This window comes from Manis pentadactyla, chromosome 5 (assembly GCF_030020395.1).
Source record: "Manis pentadactyla isolate mManPen7 chromosome 5, mManPen7.hap1, whole genome shotgun sequence".
Classification (NCBI taxonomy): domain Eukaryota; kingdom Metazoa; phylum Chordata; class Mammalia; order Pholidota; family Manidae; genus Manis; species Manis pentadactyla.
The window spans coordinates 4942211-4962155 of record NC_080023.1 but is presented as its reverse complement, the minus strand read 5'-3'; the positions used below and the strand labels follow the sequence as shown (position 1 = coordinate 4962155).

Here is a 19945-nt window from a genome sequence, read left to right as displayed (position 1 = left end):
AGTCTCATGAACAGGCCCCAGGATGAGGTGGGACCTGTCCAAAGAGTGGGGACAGAAGTGAGTTTTGCCTTCATGCAGCTGGTGTGCAGGCAGGGGGCAAGGAGGTTGAGGGGCACCCAGAGGAGGGTCCCCGCCGGGGTGGAAAGGAGGGTTTGTAGGGAGCAAAAGAGGCTTCCTAGGAAATGAGAAGCTTGCAGGAATCTGACCAGAGGCCTATGACGACCAGCCTGGCTGTGCAGCCTACGCCTCTTGGCGCGCTCTGTCCCTCTCCATGAGGAGCTGGAGGGATCTCTGAGTGGGTGAGACAAGGGTGAGGGCGAGAAAGGCCGGGCCAGTCCAGAAAGGGCTCTGAATCAAGACGAGAGGCTTCAGCTCCCTTCCTCCAGCAGTGCAGACTCCCAGAAAAAGGCCGCACACAGAACACCCCGGAAGGGGTGGGAGTGGAGCAGCTGGAGGGGGAAGGCTAGGGACGGTCCCCTGCAAGCCCTCGCCCTTCCCGGCCTGGCTCAGCTGTCTACGTGGGGAAGCACCCACTCTGCCGACCACCCATTCTCTCCCTTACTGAATCATCTACAGCTCAAAATAACTTAGGAAAATATTTTGCAAATCTCTGGTGAAAATAAATGAAATCAACACTAATTTTGAGGCAGTCTAAAAATGTTCAAATACAGATGGGGTGTATAAATTGGGCCTCTTACATTTAGGAAGCTAAAGAATACAAAAGTAGAATCATGTTCATGAGCACCAAATTTATTTTACATAAGAAAAAAATAACTTACATCCCTTTGACTTTTTCTCTTCAGAAAGTACAAAACGTGGTATAACTGAGTTATTCTCTTCCTACATATCTAAATAACAGGTGAAAATAAATAATCTCTTCAGTGATGTGAACCTATGATATTAACAGAAATTTGATTTCACTTACTGAATGAACCAACCAACTGGGGGATTTGGTATTTTTATTTAGTTCAAGCATTTATTGCCGTAGAATCAGGGACTGCCCAGGTACTTGTGCTGTCCACCAAATCCGCACATCTCTTCAGGCAGTACAGTTATGGCCACGTTCATGGAAGAAGCTATTTGGGACCAAAGGTGTTACCTGATTGGGCCAAGGTCTCGGCACTGGTGACACAGAGGAGCACTTAACTCACAACAGGCTGAGTGCAGAGCCCCGGATTTCTGAAGAACGGCCCCTGTCTGCCCTGCGTACACAGATGTAACCCGCAGGGGAGAACTTTCAAGGCATCTCAACTATTACACTGGGGCAGTTCAGATAGTTGAGTTCTAGAATATGCCGGCAGAACGTTACAGCAGGATCAGCGCAAGTCAGTTTGTGGCAAAGCTGGGTGTGTATTTGTTTCCTGGGGCTGCCGTGAGAGTGCTGCGAACTGGGGATTCAAAACTACAGTTGTATCATCTCATTCGTGGAGGCCAGAAGTCTGAAATCAAGGTGTTAGGAGGGTCGTGCTCCCCGACACCCACAGGGGGAGCCCGCCTTACCTCCCCAGCTGGTACTTGCTGGCGATCGTGGCTTCCTGGGCTGGTGGCTTCAGCACTTCAGCTTCTCTCTGTCGTCACATGGCGCTGACCTGGGGATCTCTTCCTACAAGGGTGATGCTCCTGGCGTTTAGAGCCCACCCTAATCCAGTATGACTACCTTAATTACATCTGAATGACTATTTCAAAACAGTGAAGTGCTGGGGGTTAAGCCTTCAACGTATATTCTGGGGGGACACAGCTTGCATTTTGATTCTTCTGGCAGGTGTCCTCAGGACCCTCCCACGAGGCTCACTGTGCTCCCAGCTGCCCACCACCCCCAACACATCCCCAGAATCCAGCCCCAGGGGCTCCAGGCTGCAGGACCATCCGGGCAGCACAGCCTGCAAAGAAGATGACATCTAGGACTTCCTGTATGGGCAGCAGAGCTGCAGCACATTCATATCTGTTGCCCCACTTTATGCTGAGCGCCGCCCTGGAAGGAGGTGACCCCTATTTGCAGATAAGCAAGCTACATCTCAGAGGGGCTGGTTGTCCTTTTAATCCTGAATCTGCAGGACCCAGCACAATGCCCAGCCTCCTGATCCCAGTCTGTCTGTCTGTCCACCTTCCCCAAAGTGTGGACAGTGCCTCAGAACCTCAGGCTCTAGATGTCCCCATTGCTAGGCCCTGTTCATCGCTGTTTTCATAAGACTCTGGAAGAATTAGGAGAGCAGGGACCTTGCTGTGACTTTTCCATTAAAGAAAAAGGTATTCAATTTACCAGCCTACTTTCTTTCTGATTGTTCTCTTTTTTTGGCATTAACACAGTCTTTTAAGACATGATGGTGATAGAGTGATCCTGTTTTTATAACTCCTTTCTTTGCAAAGCAAACAGCTGGCAACCATGCTGGCCCTTGAGTTTCTGTGGGGAGATCTCTCTGATTCGTGAAATCCTGCCCTAGCTGGCCCCAAACTCTCTTCCACTGGTCACGCAAGCTGTGCATGGGCAGGGTGCTACCTAACTAGTGTCCCAGAAGCACCAGGAAGTCAGTACATGTCAGGGGCTCTTGTAGATAAGGCACAATTTTCTTTAAAAGGATCTGCTGCAGTTGGCGTCCCACCAGCTCCCTCACCCCCACTCCCAGAAATAACGGCATGTGGCCACCCCCACCCCACCATCCCTGGTGGCAGGACAGAGACCCAATGTGGATACCTGCCCTCCTCCCTCTAAGGCCACATGGGTAGCTCACCTGGCAAAAGGTGGGTGGGGCCTCTGGGTCAGTGGCAGGACTGACCTTTCCCAGGGCAGCCTGCCCCCAAGGACCACTGCCAGGCACCTGCCCTGTGCAGCAGGCACCGTGTGGGAACGGAACTCATCTGACCTCGACCCTACAGGAGCCCTAGAGCAAACCATGGGGATCCGAAGCCAGGCTGGTAACTCGGCAGCTGGGCGAGCCCAGAGGATTCCTTAGCCTCCCCGGCCGTCTCCCTCTCCTCTGTCAAATGGCAAGTATGAGTAACTACTGCTCAGGGATCATATGAAGATGATGTGGGACAGAAGCTCCCTACACGTTAGGGGCTGTTATTATGGTCAGTGTCTGAGTGTAAACCATCCCCATTTTGCAAGTGTGGAAACTGAGAATCCGAGAGTCTGTGGCTGGTCTCCGTCGCTAGGAAGTCGGAGGGAGAAGCAGCTAGGGGGGCGGAACCTGACCGAGCCGTAGCCCTTGAGATTCCCCACCTCTACCTGAGTTTATCTGACTTCACAGACATTTAGCACTTTAATCGGACCTGGCCCGAGGTACACACTCCCTCAGGACCAGCCGTTGCTGTTATTAATGTCCTTCCCCTGCAGCATTGCCCGTTCTCCCGCCACAGCCTGCAGCCACAGGGCAGCCAACAGTCCCTGAGCAGACCCACGTGCCAGTGGGGCAGGAGGGGCTGCCACCCTACAGTACTGGTGAGGCTGAGGCTGGTTATGGTAGAGCAGGGAGCAAACAGGCCGCCTGTCTCCGGGGCCATCTGGCCGCCACCGTCTGCGATAGTGGCCGCTCTCACTTCCTGGGGCCTGCCCTCCCCATGAGGCAGCATGGTCCCTGAGCCAACCTGGGGGGCAGGGGACAGTCTGGGACGAATGGGGCCAGTGAGTTTATGAACAGAGAGGTGTGATTTCCAAGCCTCCGAGTCTCTCCTAACGCACTGTGGGCCTGTAACTCCTGGCCCCACTCAAGGCCCCCTCCTGCTGCACAGTCCTCCCGCTGGGTCCCTGTGCCCGGCCTACCCTGCTTCCCAGGCTGGGCAGGTCCCTGAACAGAGGACCCTGGGCAGTGGGTGACTTTCTATAATTGCTCCCAGGGAGCAGAAGCCCAGACACGCTTGGGGCCTGTCCATCCCTGCTGGTCATCTAGTGACCAGACCCAGGAGCCGGGGAGTTGACGACTTGACCCACCACATCCACTCTGTGCGGTGCTCCCAAGGGGCCCTCCTCTCTTTCTGCCCAGGCCGGGTAGGTGGGGTGAGGGTGCACGGCCGTGGCTGGACGTCAGTCGGCCTGGTGTTTCCGCAGCTCCCTGTGCGGGCCTGGGGATACCCTGAGCCCAGGGGAGCGGGTACTGCTCCCGGCTTGCTTTCGTGCAGACAGGCCATGGCCCTGGCGGGGACGGCTCACAGAAGAGCTCTGTGGGGCTCTGAGAGCTCCTGGGGCGCCAGGAGACTTTCCTGGAGGAGGGGGTGAAGGAGCTGGAACTCCAACGCCAGGAATAGGGAGGGTCAGTGGCCTGGCTTGGGGGTAACAGAATTGTGCAGAGTCCTGGGAGGGTGTAGAAGGACCAGCACGCTGGGAGACGGCTGGCAGGCGGCCCAGGCCGGGGCCACGGTGCGGTGGGAGGGCCAGCACAGCGGCTGCCGCAGAGTGCCCCACTCTCCCCTTTCACCCCCTGCTAGTGGCCCCCGGCCCGGGTCACCCCATCTGCCGCCTGTCCTGGGGCGGCTGGGAGGAGGGCAGGGCTTAGTCACGCTTACCCCCGCTGCGCCTCAGGAACCGTGGCGTCCTGGGGGGGCAGGTTTTGTCCACCTCCAGTGAGGCAGCCGGACCCAGAGAGGGTCAGCCCTCCAGGCGGGCCGTCCAACAGACGCACTCCCGGGGGCACCCTCTGCCCTCCCTCCTTGGGACTGGCTTCTAGAGCCACCCACAGGATGTCCAGGCTCATGGGGGCAGGGGAGAGCAGCGGCCTCAGCCCCCGGCAGGCAGGGTTTGGGGAATAAAATAGCAGGACACAGAATGGTGTCAGGCCAGCGTCCAACAGTCGAGTTTGAGTCCCAGCATGGCCGAGCTCTCTGCCTCAGACGCCTCCGCTCTGCAAGCCCTGGTTTCTTCTCAGTATCGTGGGATACACAAGGCAGGGGTCCCCACTGGGGACTGGGCACAGAGCAGGTAACTGTGGGGAGGGTGCGGCATAGCAGGGCAGGACAGCCCTTGCAGGCCTCGCCTCGGCACCTGAACCCTGCCCGGTACACCCCGCACACAGCACCCTCACCATGTCTGCACCCGGTGCCCCACATGTGCCCACACCCTCTCCTAAGAGCTGCTGCTCCGCCTGCCCGTAGGTAGCCCAGCAGCAGCATGTGGGGGCAGGAAGGGGCGGCTGCCAGGCCTGGTGCCTATGGTCTCCAGTCGGCCTCAGAAAGTGGGGTCCCTGGATCGCCACGCCCTAGCCCACCACCGCAGCCCAGCCTGTCTCTGCCCTGCACCTCTGCCCTGCTCTCCCCACCCCAGACAGAGCCACCTGGTGCCTGTGTGCACACAGTGGGCCCACCAGCCTCCATACTCCTGAAGGTCAGTGCTGGGCTACACGGTGCCCACCCCTCAGCCCCTCCAGCCTCCAGGCTACATCTGTCCTGCAGAGAGCCCTGGGTGTAGGCAGGCCCCAGGAAGGGAGGGCACATCTACGCAGGCCAGAAGCAGGACTCCGAGAGCAGGGCGAGGCCTGTGTGAGGCCTCAGGCAGACAAGCCTCAGGCTTATCTGCCAGGTTCAGAAATAAAGGATCTGGAGTGACCTCAGTGAACCAGGTGGGACCCTGGCCTCTCTGAGAACCTGGGCAAACCCCTCCCCGTCTCTGAGCGTGTCTCATCCCGAAACAGGCACAGCGGCCCCGCCTCTGCTGGACTGCGGGTGCTGGTGCCAGGTGCAGTTACAGCTGGAAGCTAATGAGGTGAACTAGTGCAGGTGGGGCCCCCTGACCGGCCTCCCGCAGAAGGCCAGCTGTGAGAGGCCGGGATCAGGCCTGCCGCTGCCCCTCCTGGGAGAAGCCACGCTGCCAAGTGACAGCCTTGTGACAGTGCCACACACGAGGGGCCTGCAGGAGCACCCAGTGGAGCGATGGGCAGTTGGATCTGCACTTCCTGCCTCGGGTGTTTGGGGCCGTGAGCCCAGGCGCGGCTTTTCTGCTCAGGTTCCCCTGGACCAGGGCCTCTGTGCGGTTTGAGCCGCTGACGGGTCCCTTTCTGGCTGGAACAGGAGCAGCGGCGGGACTGAATCCTGCGTGCTCCCCGACTGGCCACGTGGCCTTAAGCCGGCCACTCCAGGCCTCTGGTCATCCTGCTCAGCGGGGCAGCACTGCCCAGATGGAAGGCTCCCCCGCCAGGCCCATGGTGAGTGCCAGGGATCTTACCCCTGCTCTCCCATCCTCCTCTCTCAGGCGGCCTATTCGGGTGGTACCCGAGTACAGAGGACGCAGGGACAGGGCAGAGGTGGGGGGACGCTCTGTCACCGTAAGGAGCAACCACGAGGCAGCGTCTTGTGTGTTCAGCTCCTCCCCATACCTGCTATTGGTGATCCCTTCACAGATGAAGAAACTGAGGCACTAGGAAGGTAAGTAGCTGCCTGTGGATAGAATGAGAGTCCCTGTGGCCAGGATTCTCACTTGGCCCTGGTTGACTAGCTCACTGTACACCTGTACATGGGCTGTTGACTCTATATAAAGAGCTCCGCCCAGTGCTCTGGGTGCGACACGGTGGCAGGGCTGCAAGGCTGCAGGAGAGCAGAGCAGAGGCTGGAGTGGTGGCAGCGCCGAGGACAGGGGCCCAGAGGACGGCTGTGCGGGACGAGTGTGCAGAGAGGCCCAGAGGACGGCTGTGCAGACAGAGGGGCCCAGGGGCAGGGACCGGCTTGCTGCATGCAGACTTGCTCTGAGTGGACGGGATTCTAGTGACTGACCTGCCACCTGGAAATAAACTTGGGTATAACCCTTTCACCCCAAGAACGTTTTGCTGTCAATTTCTTTGGTCACACTGAATCCGTAGAGAACTTTGACCAAGACTGAAACCCATCGGCAAGATAATTGACACGAGTCGGCAGGGTTCATTGTTGACCAAGGAAAGACAAGCTGCCCTTACGGGAGGAGTGCTTCAGAGGGCTGCCCCCGTGAATGGGGAGACAGTGGATGGTTCCCCAGTGGGTATGTGGTCTGAGGTGGCTTGCCTCCTAGAGGGCTGGGCCCCACCCCAGGACAGGAGGCAAGTGGAGGTGACACCTGCAGCAGTAGGGGTGGCCCTTGGTATAGTAAGCAGAGCCTTTGAGAAGCAGGTTGCCCGTGAGGCAGCGGGGGCTGGGGGTTGGCTGCTTCTCACAGTATTAAACAGGTCCACAGAGGAGACCCAAGAAATGGCGGCACGAGAATACGAGCTGCAAACCTCTGTGGATGTCCTGAGGATGGAGATGGCATTGATGCGGAAGGAGGCGGCACGAGAGCGCCGGCAGCAAGGTGCCATTGGAGACGAGACGGCAGCGCTGCCAGGTGCTCTGGAGGAGGAAGAGGCCATCAAGGAAAAGGACGAACTCCTGAGGGAAGCCCAGGCGGAGGTGGCACGAGAACGTCAGCTGCGCAGCATTGAGCTGAAGGTAAGAGAGCTGCTGAAGACTGAGCTGGCATTGCTGGGAGGCACGGTAGAAAAGGTAAAGGCTGTAGCAGAGGAGGCACTTGGGGGAGGGGAGAGAGAGGTGCCATCAGCCCCGGAAATGGAGGCGCTGGGGAAGGATGAAGGGGTGGTGCTGGAGGCACTGACGCCTCCTGTATTGAAAGCATGCCCCGCGCTTGTAAAGCAAATACAGACCAGCAGCTGAAAGTTCCCCAAGGAGAGGAGTAGCCCCCTCCCCAGGCCGTGGAGCACCCTATGCTCCGCCCCTGTCCTCAGGCTGAGCCGGGGGCTGTGGGACTTAGGGGCGTATGGAATTGTTCTGTCGGGATCAGGTGGGAAAGCTGTCTTCCCTGACAGTGCAGCCGCCTTGAGGCAGCGATTACAAAATGCGAGGTGACACGTACGGTAGCTGGAGCAATGAGAACCCGGAAAGAAATGAGACCTGTTACTCACAGGAGGAATTTGAGGGGGGCTCGTGAGGGTTATGAGGACCCAGATGTGGGTTGATTTGATACGGGCAGGAGCAGATGGAAGGAAGTTAGACGGGAAGCCCAATAGGATCTTACTGGGGCTATGGCAACAGCTGAAACCAGAGCAGCAGTTCCAGCCATTAAGACCAAAGAGGCAGAGGCCAGAGACACAGCCACGAGTCCGGCCTGTGTGTCTGCCAGACTTTTTGCTGGAGAGGCTGGAGAACAATGTTCGAGCTTCCTTGCACAGGGACCATTGCAGAGGACTGAGGGCACATAGATTGAGAAGAGAGGATCCTGGAGGGGTGGAGTGTGGATAAAATGAGGGTTCCTGCAGCCAAGATTCTCACCTGGCCCTGGTTGACTAGCTCCCTGCACACCTGTGGGCAGTACATGGCTGTTGACTCTATATAAAGAGCTCCACCCAGTGCTCTGGGTGACATGGTGGCAGGGCTGCAAGGCTGCAGGACAGCAGAGGCTGGATGGTGGCAGCACCAAGGACAGAGGCCCAGAGGACGGCTGTGTGTGACGGCTGTGCAGACAGAGGGGCCCAGAGGCAGAGCCCGGCTTGCTATATGCAGACTCACTCTGAGTGAACCGGATTCTAGTGACTGACCTGCCACATGGAAATAAAGTCGGGAATAACTCTTTCACCCCAAGAACGTTTTGCTATCAATTTCTTTGGTCACATTGAATCTGTAGCGAACTTGCCCGGGGCTGAAACCCACTGGCAAGACACTGCCCGAGGCCACAGCTGCCATGGCAGAGCCCCGGGCCGGGCTCCTCCCAGGACAGGCTCCCTCTGCTCATGTGTTGCTCCTGTTACAGGGACGCGGCCAGCAAGGTGGGGCCAAGTGTTGCAGAGAGCAGGGCTTGGCGCAGCCTGGGTGGGCGCCTGAGGCTGGCTTTCAGAGCCCAGACCGGCCTGCTGCGCCCCCAGCCTCAGCGTCCCATGCCGCCCACCCCGTCCTGCTCACTCGGCACCCTGTCCCGGTCCCTGACCTGTGCGCCTGACTCTCATCTCTGCCGTGGTGTGGGGGACTCCTCCCACCTGGGACGCTGCCGTCCCTGCTCAGTGTCAGTGTCCCCACCTTGAGAAAGCCTTGTGGCCCATCATCCCTCCCGTCTGCGGGACCCCGGCTGTATGGAGGCACTGGCTGTAATGTCCAAGTGGAACTGCTGGTGAATTTCTATGACTGGGCGTGTGAGTGAGTGAAAGGACAGGTGGACTGCTGTCCTGCTGGGCACTCCTTAAAAGGGGGGCAGGCCAGCTTCAGGACGGCTCCTGACAGGTGGCTGGCCTGGGAGTCAGACACTGGGCTCCGAACCCCAGAGCGTGTGTGTGAGATGAATACAGGCCTGCAAGCATGTTGGAAAAACACGATGCCATATGAAAACAGTTGGAGTGAAAGGTCTAAGTCCTCTCCTACCTTCTTCCAACCCAGGACCAGCTACATAATTTGGGGGCTCAGGGTAAGACCCAGAGCCGTCTGCTCAAAATCAGGGAATGCGAGCTTGAAAATCCGCAACATAAAGCTCTCTCCTTACTTTCATGCTCTCACTTCTGACCTCATGGTGTCTTACTTGCTATTTACTGTTCTGCTCCCCTGGGCACAGAGATAATGGCATGGGGTGGGCAGACTCTCCCGGCAGGCAGCTGGAGGCCTCTGTGGATACAAGCTGCCAGTGTCCCTCCCTCCTGCCAGCAGGCTGCTGTGCCCAGCCAGGACTAGGGAAGGTGCCAGGCATCTCCCCTTCCACAGCAGAGAGGCCACCACAGGTACTGCCACCCAAGAGCACACATGGGTTTCCTGGACGAGAAGCCTGCTGGGGTGCTGCCCGCCCAGGCCGGGGTGGCCACGGCCGGGCCCCACTACAAGGTGCCCTGGGGTGCATGAGGCCACCTCGACTCTCCCAGCCCCCACCCCCATTCCCAGGCCCCACCAGGGGTGGACAGTGGCCATGGTCGGGGTCACTGAGACAAAAAGCCAAGTGGGCAAGGGAAGGCGGAGCCCCGGGTGCCTGGAGGCAGCTGAGAACCGGAGTCGGGCCACACGAGGCAAGGCTCCAAGCCCCCGGCATGCGCTCAGTCGTTCTATTAGACTTCCGTACAAAACACAAGGATAAAATGATTAGAAAGTCCAAGTCTGACTCAGAATTCTTAACCCCAAGCACAGGCTGCCTCTGAGCCTGGGCCCCATGGGGCTGCACCAGCCTGACCCTTGAGCAGGCACAGCCCCGAGCCATTTCCTTCCCAAGTGGGTAAGTGCAAGTGCTCATCTGAACCAAGCAGTGGCACCCGTCTGCAGAACCCCGGCTGCATGGAGGCACTGGCTGGGGCGGGGTGGGGCAGGTGCTCTCCAAGGGCTCTCCCTGCATTAACTGCTGTCATCCCAGCATCCCATGAAATAGGTGCTCCTGTCGCCTGCATTTTACTGAGGCACAGAGAGGTTAAGTGACCTGCCTGAGTCAAACAGCAAGCAAACGGCAGACTGCCTTCCTCCTGCTCCGAAGCGTGCAGTCAGTGTCACTGCTCTACAGCTGCTCACTGAGGGCTTGGGGCTCACTGTGCCAGCAGAGATACGCAGATTGTTTTTTCATTTGCCTATAAGCAAATGCCACCTGCTTGGTTGCTTCTAAAAAACTAACTCCAGTCCTCGGTCTGGCAGTCACGCACTGGGTGGTCAGGGGCTGGAGCTCTGCGGCCTCCCTTGCTGTCCTCCCTGCCCAGAGGGCTCAGCCATCGGACAGATGTGACCCCTGCCTAGGATCCCCATCATTCTCTTCTCCAGCCACCACTGAGCTGCTCCTGGGCCCCATACACAGGCAACAGAGATGGAGATAGGGGCCCAAACTGTGGACTTCAACTCACCAGGGCCGAGCTGGCCACTGCCACGGCTGAGGGCCTGGTCCACAACACCAGGGAACGACAGTGGCCTTGGGAATGGTGCGTCATGCTGGCAGACCGGTCAGCCCCTGGCGGCAGGTTGGGTACAGGCCATAAAAGTTAGAATACTCACTGAGAGCTTCAGAATTCTGGAGGGTTCAGGAAGAAAAACGTTTCACGTTTTGTTTACAAGTGAATAATTTCCCAAATTGTGGTAAATCATATAAGGCTTGAGAAACAGTTTTCTTCAGTCTGGAAAAGCAAACATTAGAAAGCCAGCAATGTTTTAAGCAAGAGCCATAACAATCACAGTCACTTCCCTTAATTCGTTCAGTCCCATTGTTAATTTTTTGTCCTGTTTAAGTCCAGTTTTTCCATTAGTTCTGGAAACACTTACCCCATTCATTTTTATGATCTTAAGGTTATCAGAAACCCATATTTTTCAAAAGCCATTTTCATGAATCTCCTCGAAGATGAAGCTCCTTTGTGGGGACCCTTTTGTAGGAGCATCTTAGTAAAACAACCACTGCCTGTAAAAAGACTGAAAAATGGCCACAGTTACACATCTGACGGAAGTTCATTATAATGCAGCCGACAAAGAAATGTGGCTATCTTTGTGATGCATAACATCTCAGTAACTATAATTACAAGTGATAACATCAGGACATACCAGATTTCTATGAGTTTTATATAACTTCCAGAACATTTCTTTTAATAACATATTTTATATGATTTTAATCAAAAAAGGTTTAGCATTACTTACCCAACAATGTTCCTCATATAAATCAATGTACTCAATAGGTAAGTTTTATCAGTTTAGTATCACCCCTCCATGAGGAGAAAATCCTGACATGTCCCAGCGTTCTCTGAAAAAGATTTCAGAGCCACCCAGAGGTAAGGCACTCCATTTAGAACTGACCCTGGGAAGTTTGCTGCAAACTCTGAAATAAGTTTTAAGTTTGTTCAAATGCGATCACAGACCATTATGAAACAACATCTAGCCACTCATTTTAATCCACATGACAATAAAATATTTTAAAGGCAAATGCAGAAGGTTACATCGTTGCTAGCAGAATTTAGCTCTCTTAGTATTGAGAAGATTCAGCTTCCTTAAGTAATCAAAGACCTGGTTAAGACAACATGAAGCACAAGAAATTATTCTGCTACAACAATTACTTTAAGGCAAAGAAAAACCTTTCATAATCTCTTAACATCAAGAGCAGACCAGTAGTTCCAGAAAACTTGATCCTTTTAACAAGAAGAAAAGCAAATTCTAATTTTTTATATTAAAAGTTCTTTCTCTCATTTAACAAAAAGGCATCTCCATTTCTTACATCTTCTTTTACTGACAATACAATCCTCTTTTTCTTGCACACGGTGACGTCTTCTTATTGAACGGTTAATCCTTGGAAACTTTATTCCTAGTTAAAACTAAGTAATTGTGAACTATCACAGCAGCACTCTTTAGATTGGCAAATTTATGAAGACATTTCATAATTTTTAGAACATGTGCTTCTTCACAGTACAATCTTCCAATAAAGTATAAAACATATTTATTAGCAGACCAAAATTTATCTTTCATTTCTCTGTAACAAGGAAGCCAAAAGTATATAAGCCTTATATAAGTTCAGTACTTAATGTTTCATTATTTTGTCTTGGCTCAATTTAATTAGCTTACTGAAACTTTAAGGTTTCAGGCTACCAAAAAGATTTTCAAGCTATTTCAGGTATGCATATTATAACACATAATTATTAAAAAGTTCACCTAAAACTTCACTCACACTTAGTTAATTTACTTGTTCTTAATAATTATGTGTTATCCATAAAAACTTCATGAGACAAAGTCAACCATTCTCCCAAACTACTTTTTTAAAATATTTAGCAGATAACAGCAACTTATATGCCTTTTAAGTAAACCCAGGCAGAATAAAGATTTTCATTCTACTGCTACTAACTCTAAAGGCATGTCTATTTTAAATAAGCCAATAAACATTAGCTTTAATACTTTTAAAAATATTTTCCCAGATCACATGAACTTGAAAAACATTTGGGTTAGTTTTCACATTCTGGAAAGTTTTAGAATAGACATTTTAAAGCATAGAAAGGCATTTTAAAGCCTTTGCTTTTCAGAAGGGCTTTAGCCATTTCAGAAGCTTTTCCTGTTTGGTGGGGCATATGCTAAAAAGTCAATCATCTGTTCCCCACTGTAAATTTTCCCTGGGGCTCCTGTGGGGAAATTTGAGTCACATATCTTAATCCAAGGGAGCTCCTGAACCCCTTCGTATGCCCTGTGAATTTTACTCCCTTTCTACCACCCGGGAGGCTCCTGCCTTTTTGTGGATGCTTCTTGCTCCCCAATCCTAAGTGTCGGGGCAGCAGTGGTGGTGGCGGAGGCACCGATGGTGGCCCTAGAATGGGGGTGGGGGGGCAGTAAAGGCAAGGATACCATGGCAAACTGGGGGTGGACTCAGAGTTTGAGCTAATGCTCCCTCCTCTCTGTCCACCATTTCTCCCCCCTGCAAAACAGGCTTTTTCTGTGGTTGCTTCACAGGTGTTTACACTATAAGGTGGCAATCATCCCATTTCCTTTTATCATGCTGCAACACTATGAGCACCTGTATATAAGGGATTTTATCATCTTTCCCTGTTTTCACACAAAACAATTCCAATTATAAAACAGTACAGTAGTTTAGTGAGCTGTTTAAAGGCCATCATTCTCCTGATTCTAATACGTATTAGGAATGTGGAGTGTTACAATAAGATATCACCTTAATTACATGTTCAAGCTGTTATCTGACTTTCTATTCAATATGTCCTAATGGGCTTCCCATGGGGACAGAAGGTGCATTCCCCATTCTTGAAAGTAACAGTACAGAGAACACAGAAATCAGCAATACAGATAAACCAGAAAGAAATGTTAACAAACCAGAAATAAATGCAAATGGGCCCAAAACAAATGCCAATAGCCAAAAACAAATGCAAATGAACCAGTTCACAAATCCCCTACAATTTTAACAACTGTTCCCTTCTCCAATGGGTCACCCGATCAAACACAAAACAACTTTTCTACAGGAAAAAAAAAAGCCCCAATGGAGGGAAGGGGGTTTCCAGTCATACACACAAGAGCGACTAACCCTACTTGAAATGTCGAGTCTATTGACCCCTTGCTCCATTAGGCAGGTGCTAGGGCCTGTTCAGGCGGATCAGAGGAGAGCCCAGAACAAATAGTCCTGGCAGCTGCTAGAGACTTACCCAAGGAACCCCTGACTGGGGACGAGCAGCAGCTCCTGGCTGGCTCACCAAATCTGTTACCCAGTCCAAGCTCCTGCCACTAGCTGCACGACATGCAATGAGTCAAGAATTTATGGTGTTGGGGCGAGGAAAGACAACGTCAGCGGCTGGACTGGGGCGGAGCTGAGGAGATGCGGACGAGGACCAAAGCATCCATTCAACCAACCCTGAGCACCCCGCGAGTGGCAGCTGCAGAGTGAGGGGACATTCGATAGGGGACGCTGCCAGATGAGTCCAAGGAATTACTGTTGCTTTGCTGATGAGAACAAGGTACTGTCTGTAAGGACGATGCACGCTGTGATGAAAGGGATATTTCAACGTAAAATCTCCAGGAAAGGAATATGAGCAAGAGGAAAAGGGAAGGGGTGACGTCAGTGTGGTGAAATATGGATCGTGTTGAATCCCAGTGACCCCTGGTTTGAGTGAGTAAATACGGTTCCACATGATGCTGGGCCCACCACCTGTCACGCGATCAAGTAAACTGAGGCAGTTGGGAACATTCGGAGTGAGCGTTTCTGCCTAGGTTGGGATCTTTGCCACTGCCACACGCACCTCTCCTTCGCTGCCCTTCTCTCCCATTCTTCCTTTGGAGTCCACCCTTCGCTAAGACCCGGCTCACCAGCTGGAAGGGCCCCAGACAATGTCTTGCTCTTTCCAATACAGTGGCCACCAGAGGGCGCGATGGTGCAAGGCAGCTGCTGTCCTTGGTCCTGAAATTCTGATAGCAGGAGAAACACATTATGGGTCCCCGAGCTCTTGGGGGCTACTGCCCCCTTGCTGTTCCTTTGAAAACACAAATTCAGGTCCAGTAATCATACCACTTTGCTTGCAGACACACCACTTTAGGACCCCGACCTTTGCACCTCTGAGGTTGGGAAGGGAAAGCACCAACTAAATCCACAGTGCGGACTACGGCGCCTCCACCACTGGGAAACCTTGCCTCCCCCAACCTCCACCCCCGGCCCTATCCCTGTCCCCAGCGAGGTTTGTTACCTCGCTGTCTTCTTAGTCAAAGTCCAAGGCAGTGCACGGGACCGGCAGAACCCAGGTCATCAGCCCGCGCCCTGGCCGTAAGGGGTCTGTGAAACCATTACCCAGCACCTTCTACCCCATTGCTACCGTGGGAGGTGAGCACGGCTTCCTAACGCGGTGGCCTGCCCACACAAGAAGGGTGTGGATGGTGGACGCCCAGAGCAGCAACCACTCTCTCCTCTGCCTGTAGGAGTCAGAGCAGCGTGACGCCTCAGATCATGCAGGGATGGTGCCAGGTGGGGGCAGCCAAGGAGACTTTGTTAGATGGGTACTTCAGAGGGCGGCTGACATTCCCTGACCTCATGGAACGCTTGTAGAAATCCTGGCAGGCAAGAATTACCCCTATTTACAGCTTAGCAAACTGAGCCGGTGCGGATTGCAGGCCTTGAGCTGGCTGGAGGCTGACGCGCAGCTTGAGAGCCCGGCCCAGACACCAGGCGGGCAGTGTCCAGGGGCAGGGGGAGAGGGCAACGGTGCGGCTGCCTGGACCGGCCGCCACCTGGCTGCTGCTCAGGAAGCTGACACACACCACTGAAGGTCGTGCGTGGGGTGCCACTGTGTGCCCCTAAGGGTGACCACAAGCCCGGAGCGGGGTGACGGGGGCGGGCAGGGGCAGCCGACGTGCCCAGAAGAACCAGCGGCAGAGCGGGACGAACGCCCAACCCTGTCCGGACCCCCAGGCCGCGCTCCGCCTCCCACCCTGCCCCTCCTCTCCCGGTGTCCCGGGTACCCGAGGCTGGCGAGCGCCACCAGGCACTGCGGCCCTGCCCCGCAGACCCCACCTTAAGTGTCGGGTACTCCTGCACCTCCAGGGTCATGGGCAGCTGGTGGGCGGGCTCCTGCACCGCCATCTTGACTCAGGCCAGAACATCACGTGGGGAGAGACGAAGCAACGCGGGACAGGCCGGGTAGCGACGCCACGGCGCCGTCAGCGGCGGGCCTACGCGTCTGCACCAATCGCGTTGACCCACCGGCCCCTGGCGGAAAGAAGGCTGGGCGCGAGGCATGCGCTCCCGAGGCGTCCGGCCAGATCAATTACCGCCGGCCTTTCTCCCGTTCAGCCAATCAGTGGGAAGCCCGGCTGGGTGGCGATGCCTTTCCCCAGTTGCCTTCGGGTCCCCAAATAAACTGTTACGACGCATGGGCCGCCCAGAGGTGGCAGTGGGGATATGGGTGGGGAATATTGCGGGCGTGGCTGTCGGGGTCGGGCGGGAGCACTTGGAGGCAGTGATCCGTCTTCGGGTGACCCCTCATGGTAGCAATCCCTCCCGGTAGCGACCCCCGGTGACAGTGACTCCAGGCAGTGACCCCGTGAAGCAGCGATTCCCCGTGGCGGCGTCTCCCAGACCCCCGCAGGCCACGTGCCGTCAGCGCACTGCCTGCCTTTGGCCCACTTCAGAGGAGCTGCTGGGGTTTGGCGGGAGCCTTGGGTTTCAAAGCGCAAGGGGGGGATGGCTTGAAACTAATCCACAGAAGGGAAGCTCCCCAACCGTGACCAGGGACCGGGCGCCCTCTTTGCCCTTGGACCCTGGCCTCCAGTGCTGCTCTAACTCCATTTCAACCATGTCCCATTCTTACCCTTTCATATGGAACTAGACTGCTTTTTCCCATTTTAAAATAGAAATGAAAGTAGATTTTATTATTATAAGACTTACAGATTAAAGCATCTCGTTTCACATTTTATATTTTTTTCAGTATTTAAGAAAATGTTTAGTGTTTTCTAAGGCAACACAGGGAAGCCACTGTTGCTGAAGTAGGAGCCGCCAGGACCCTCTGCCCAGGCCTCCCGCACTGTGCAGCATCCTAGCAAAATACCTGGGATAACAACCGCACAAGGGTTAGACGCAGCTTCCTGTCCTGGGCAAAACCAAGCTCCTTGCATCCGATCACGTCCACAGGAGCGAGTTCATCCAGGTCATCAGAAGGCCAATCAAGCCTTCTTCCCATGGTGAGTGGACACAGCACCCTGCGCGTGTCCACACCTGTCTCTTAAGCGTGTACAGTGAGATGCATGAGGGTGGGTTCCTGGGTGTAGCATCCACCTCTCAGGAGACATTTGGTGTGAAATCCCCAATGTTGGACTAGAAAAACACATCTGTTCTAGAATTTTAAAAACCCTTACCAAGATTGGTCATTTCTGCTCATCACAAATCATCAGGACAGTAGTGTTCCCGCCTAGGAGTTCTAGGAAGTTGTTTTTGTATTTCAAGGACAAAAATTGAGTTTGCAGTTAGCACCTGCAGCTTTGGAAAACTATATTATTTAACAAAGTTGTCTTTTGTTTCCAAACTTATAAAAGTGAAAGTTTGCATTCCAAGTTGTCAATGAAATAGATTCTCTATTTTAGTGCTTTTTTCCCAATAGGAACTTGCATTCAGGGAAAGGTTAAGTCTCCTCCTCTAGGTTCACAGAACCTTCCAACTTTTTCAAAAAAATTAAGATATATTGGACAGCCAACACCTCAAGTGAGTTTAAGTGTGCAGTGTGCTGTTTTGATATGTTTGTTGATATAAGAGTATGATTACCCTTGTAGCATTAGCTAACACCTCTGCAGGGTCAGAAACATAATTATCATCACTTCTAGTGTCAGGAACAATTAAGGTCTAGTCACTCAGTAAGTTTAGTTGTCTTTAATCACTGTGCTGGGTATTAGGTCTCAGACTTACTTATCTACTAGCTGCAAGTATGTGCCCTTAGACATCCCCCTCATTCCTCCTGTCCACCCCCCCGCCACTGGTAACCACCATTATACTCTGCTTTTATGATTTCAGCTTCTTATATTCCACATATCATACACTAGTTGTCTTTCTCTTTTATCACTAAGTATAATGACCTCAAGTTCCATCCATGTTGTTGCAAGTGACAGACCTTTTTATTCTCATGGCTGAATAGTATTCTAATGTCTACCTATCTATCTATGCCACATCTATATCCATTTACCCATGGACACTTAGGTTGTTTCCATATCTTGCCTCTTGTGAATAATTCTGCAGTAAACGAGGGAGTGCAGATCGTGTTGGTCCTCTGTCATTTCCTTCGGATGTACACTCACAAGTGGGATTGCTGGTCGTGTGGCATTTCTCATCTTCACTGTGCTGGGAACCCTCCATACTGGTTTCCATAGTGGGTGACCCATGTGCCTTCCCACCAGCAGCGCACAAGGCTTCCCTTTCCTCCACATCCTCCCAGCACTTATCTTGTATCCTTGTTGACAGCCATCCTGACAGGTGACATGACATCTTGTCATGCCCTTGATTTGCATCTCCCTGGTATAGTGATGCTGAGCTCCTTGTCAATGCCTGTTGGTCATTAGAATGTCTTCTCTGGAATAATGCCTTTTTAGTTTCTATGCCCATTTTTAAATCAGAGTGTTTGGTTTGGGTTTTTGTTGTTGTTGTTACTGTATGAATTCTTTATAGATTTTGGATATTAACTCCTTATCCAACATATGGTTTGCAAAGTTTTTCTACCATTCTGTAGGTTACTGTTCTCTTTTGTTTCTTTCATTCTGTTTGATTTTTTTCTTGTGCATAAGCTTTTAATTAAATCTGATTTAATCCCACTCATTTTTTCCTTTGTTGTCATATCCAAAAACATAAAAAGCAAGCCAAGGTATCAATGTCAACCAGCTTCTTCCCTGTTTTCATTTAGGAATTTTAGGGTTTTAGGTCTTATGTTTAAGTCTAATACATCTTGATTTTTGTGAGTGGTATAAAAGGGTGCAATTTCATTTTCCTGCGTGTGGTGATCCAGTTTTCCCGACACCATTTGTTGAAGAGACTGTCCTTTCCCCAATGGATGTTCCTGGCTCCCTTATCAATTATTACTTGACCCTGTATGCAGGGGTTTAATTCTGGACTCTCTATTCTGTTCCACTGGCCCATGTCTCTATTTTTGTGCAGTACCATACTGTTTGAATCACTATAGCATAATATAGCTTCAAATCATGTCCACTTTTTTATAGGAAGATTCTTCTCAACTAGAGGACTCTCCATAAGAGGATCTTTAACCCTAAGTTGTTGCACATGACCCCCAAAATGTACCAGCCGCAATAACTGGCAAAAAGCAGGGTGAGTGGGGGTGTGTAAGAAAACTGCCCTGCTGCCCAAGACCCCATTTCTGAGAGAAGAGAACCCAAACACCCTCAGAGGGAAAGACGTTCTTGGTTGGCCTTCTCTAGAGTGACACATGCTGAAAAATACCACTGCCTGAAATTATAAATTATTTTTGGTCTAATTTGTTAGAAAGCCCTGAGAAACGAACAGTGACATCTTCTGTTTTGGACTTTCTCTGCTACAAGAGCTCACACAGGTGCCGGCTGGGATAAGGACACAAGGCGTTGTGTCCATCTCGTTCCTTGGGACAGTGGTGGGAACCGCAGAATGCTGAGACCAAGGAGCTGACATCCAGGTCCACTCCCTCCACAGCTGTCCTAAAGTGACAGGTGAGTCACGTTTTATGCTGTGCAGCTAAAATATGTTCTTCAAGTAATTGTGTAAGAGCATTTCAGGAATCACTATTAGATCAAACCACCTTCAATATTCCCCACCCTGGAAGAGCATGCCAATCATGCAGGAAGTCTAGAAAAAGGAGACATAGGCTCTTTACAGGTATTAATGTCAAATGGAACATCTTCAAGGGTAACTAGGACAATGGATACTGTCTGCCACCTTCATGGGTTTGCTATTCATCGTCACAGAAAGGTCACAGTGAGACCACCTTGGACCGTCTGTGTAGAGGTCACGATTTATGCCTACACATTTAGATGTGTGTGAGATACCCGTGTTAGTGGAGGTTATTTACTGGAATGGAGGGCAAAAGCCATGTGTGTGTTTTCTTACACACAGCAATTGTACACCTTTGGGATT

The 19945-nt window shown here is 52.6% G+C and overlaps 1 long non-coding RNA gene across 1 annotated transcript; it reads right to left on the bottom strand.

The window, feature by feature from the left end:
* Positions 1-793: 793 nt before the first annotated feature.
* On the bottom strand, positions 794-16522 carry LOC118930212 (uncharacterized). The gene is made up of 4 exons (XR_008997680.1): positions 15039-16522; positions 10740-14910; positions 1501-1603; positions 794-1388 (listed from the first exon to the last, which is right to left on the bottom strand). It is a non-coding gene; the product is annotated as an uncharacterized LOC118930212 (long non-coding RNA).
* Between the last annotated feature and the right edge of the window lie 3423 nt (positions 16523-19945).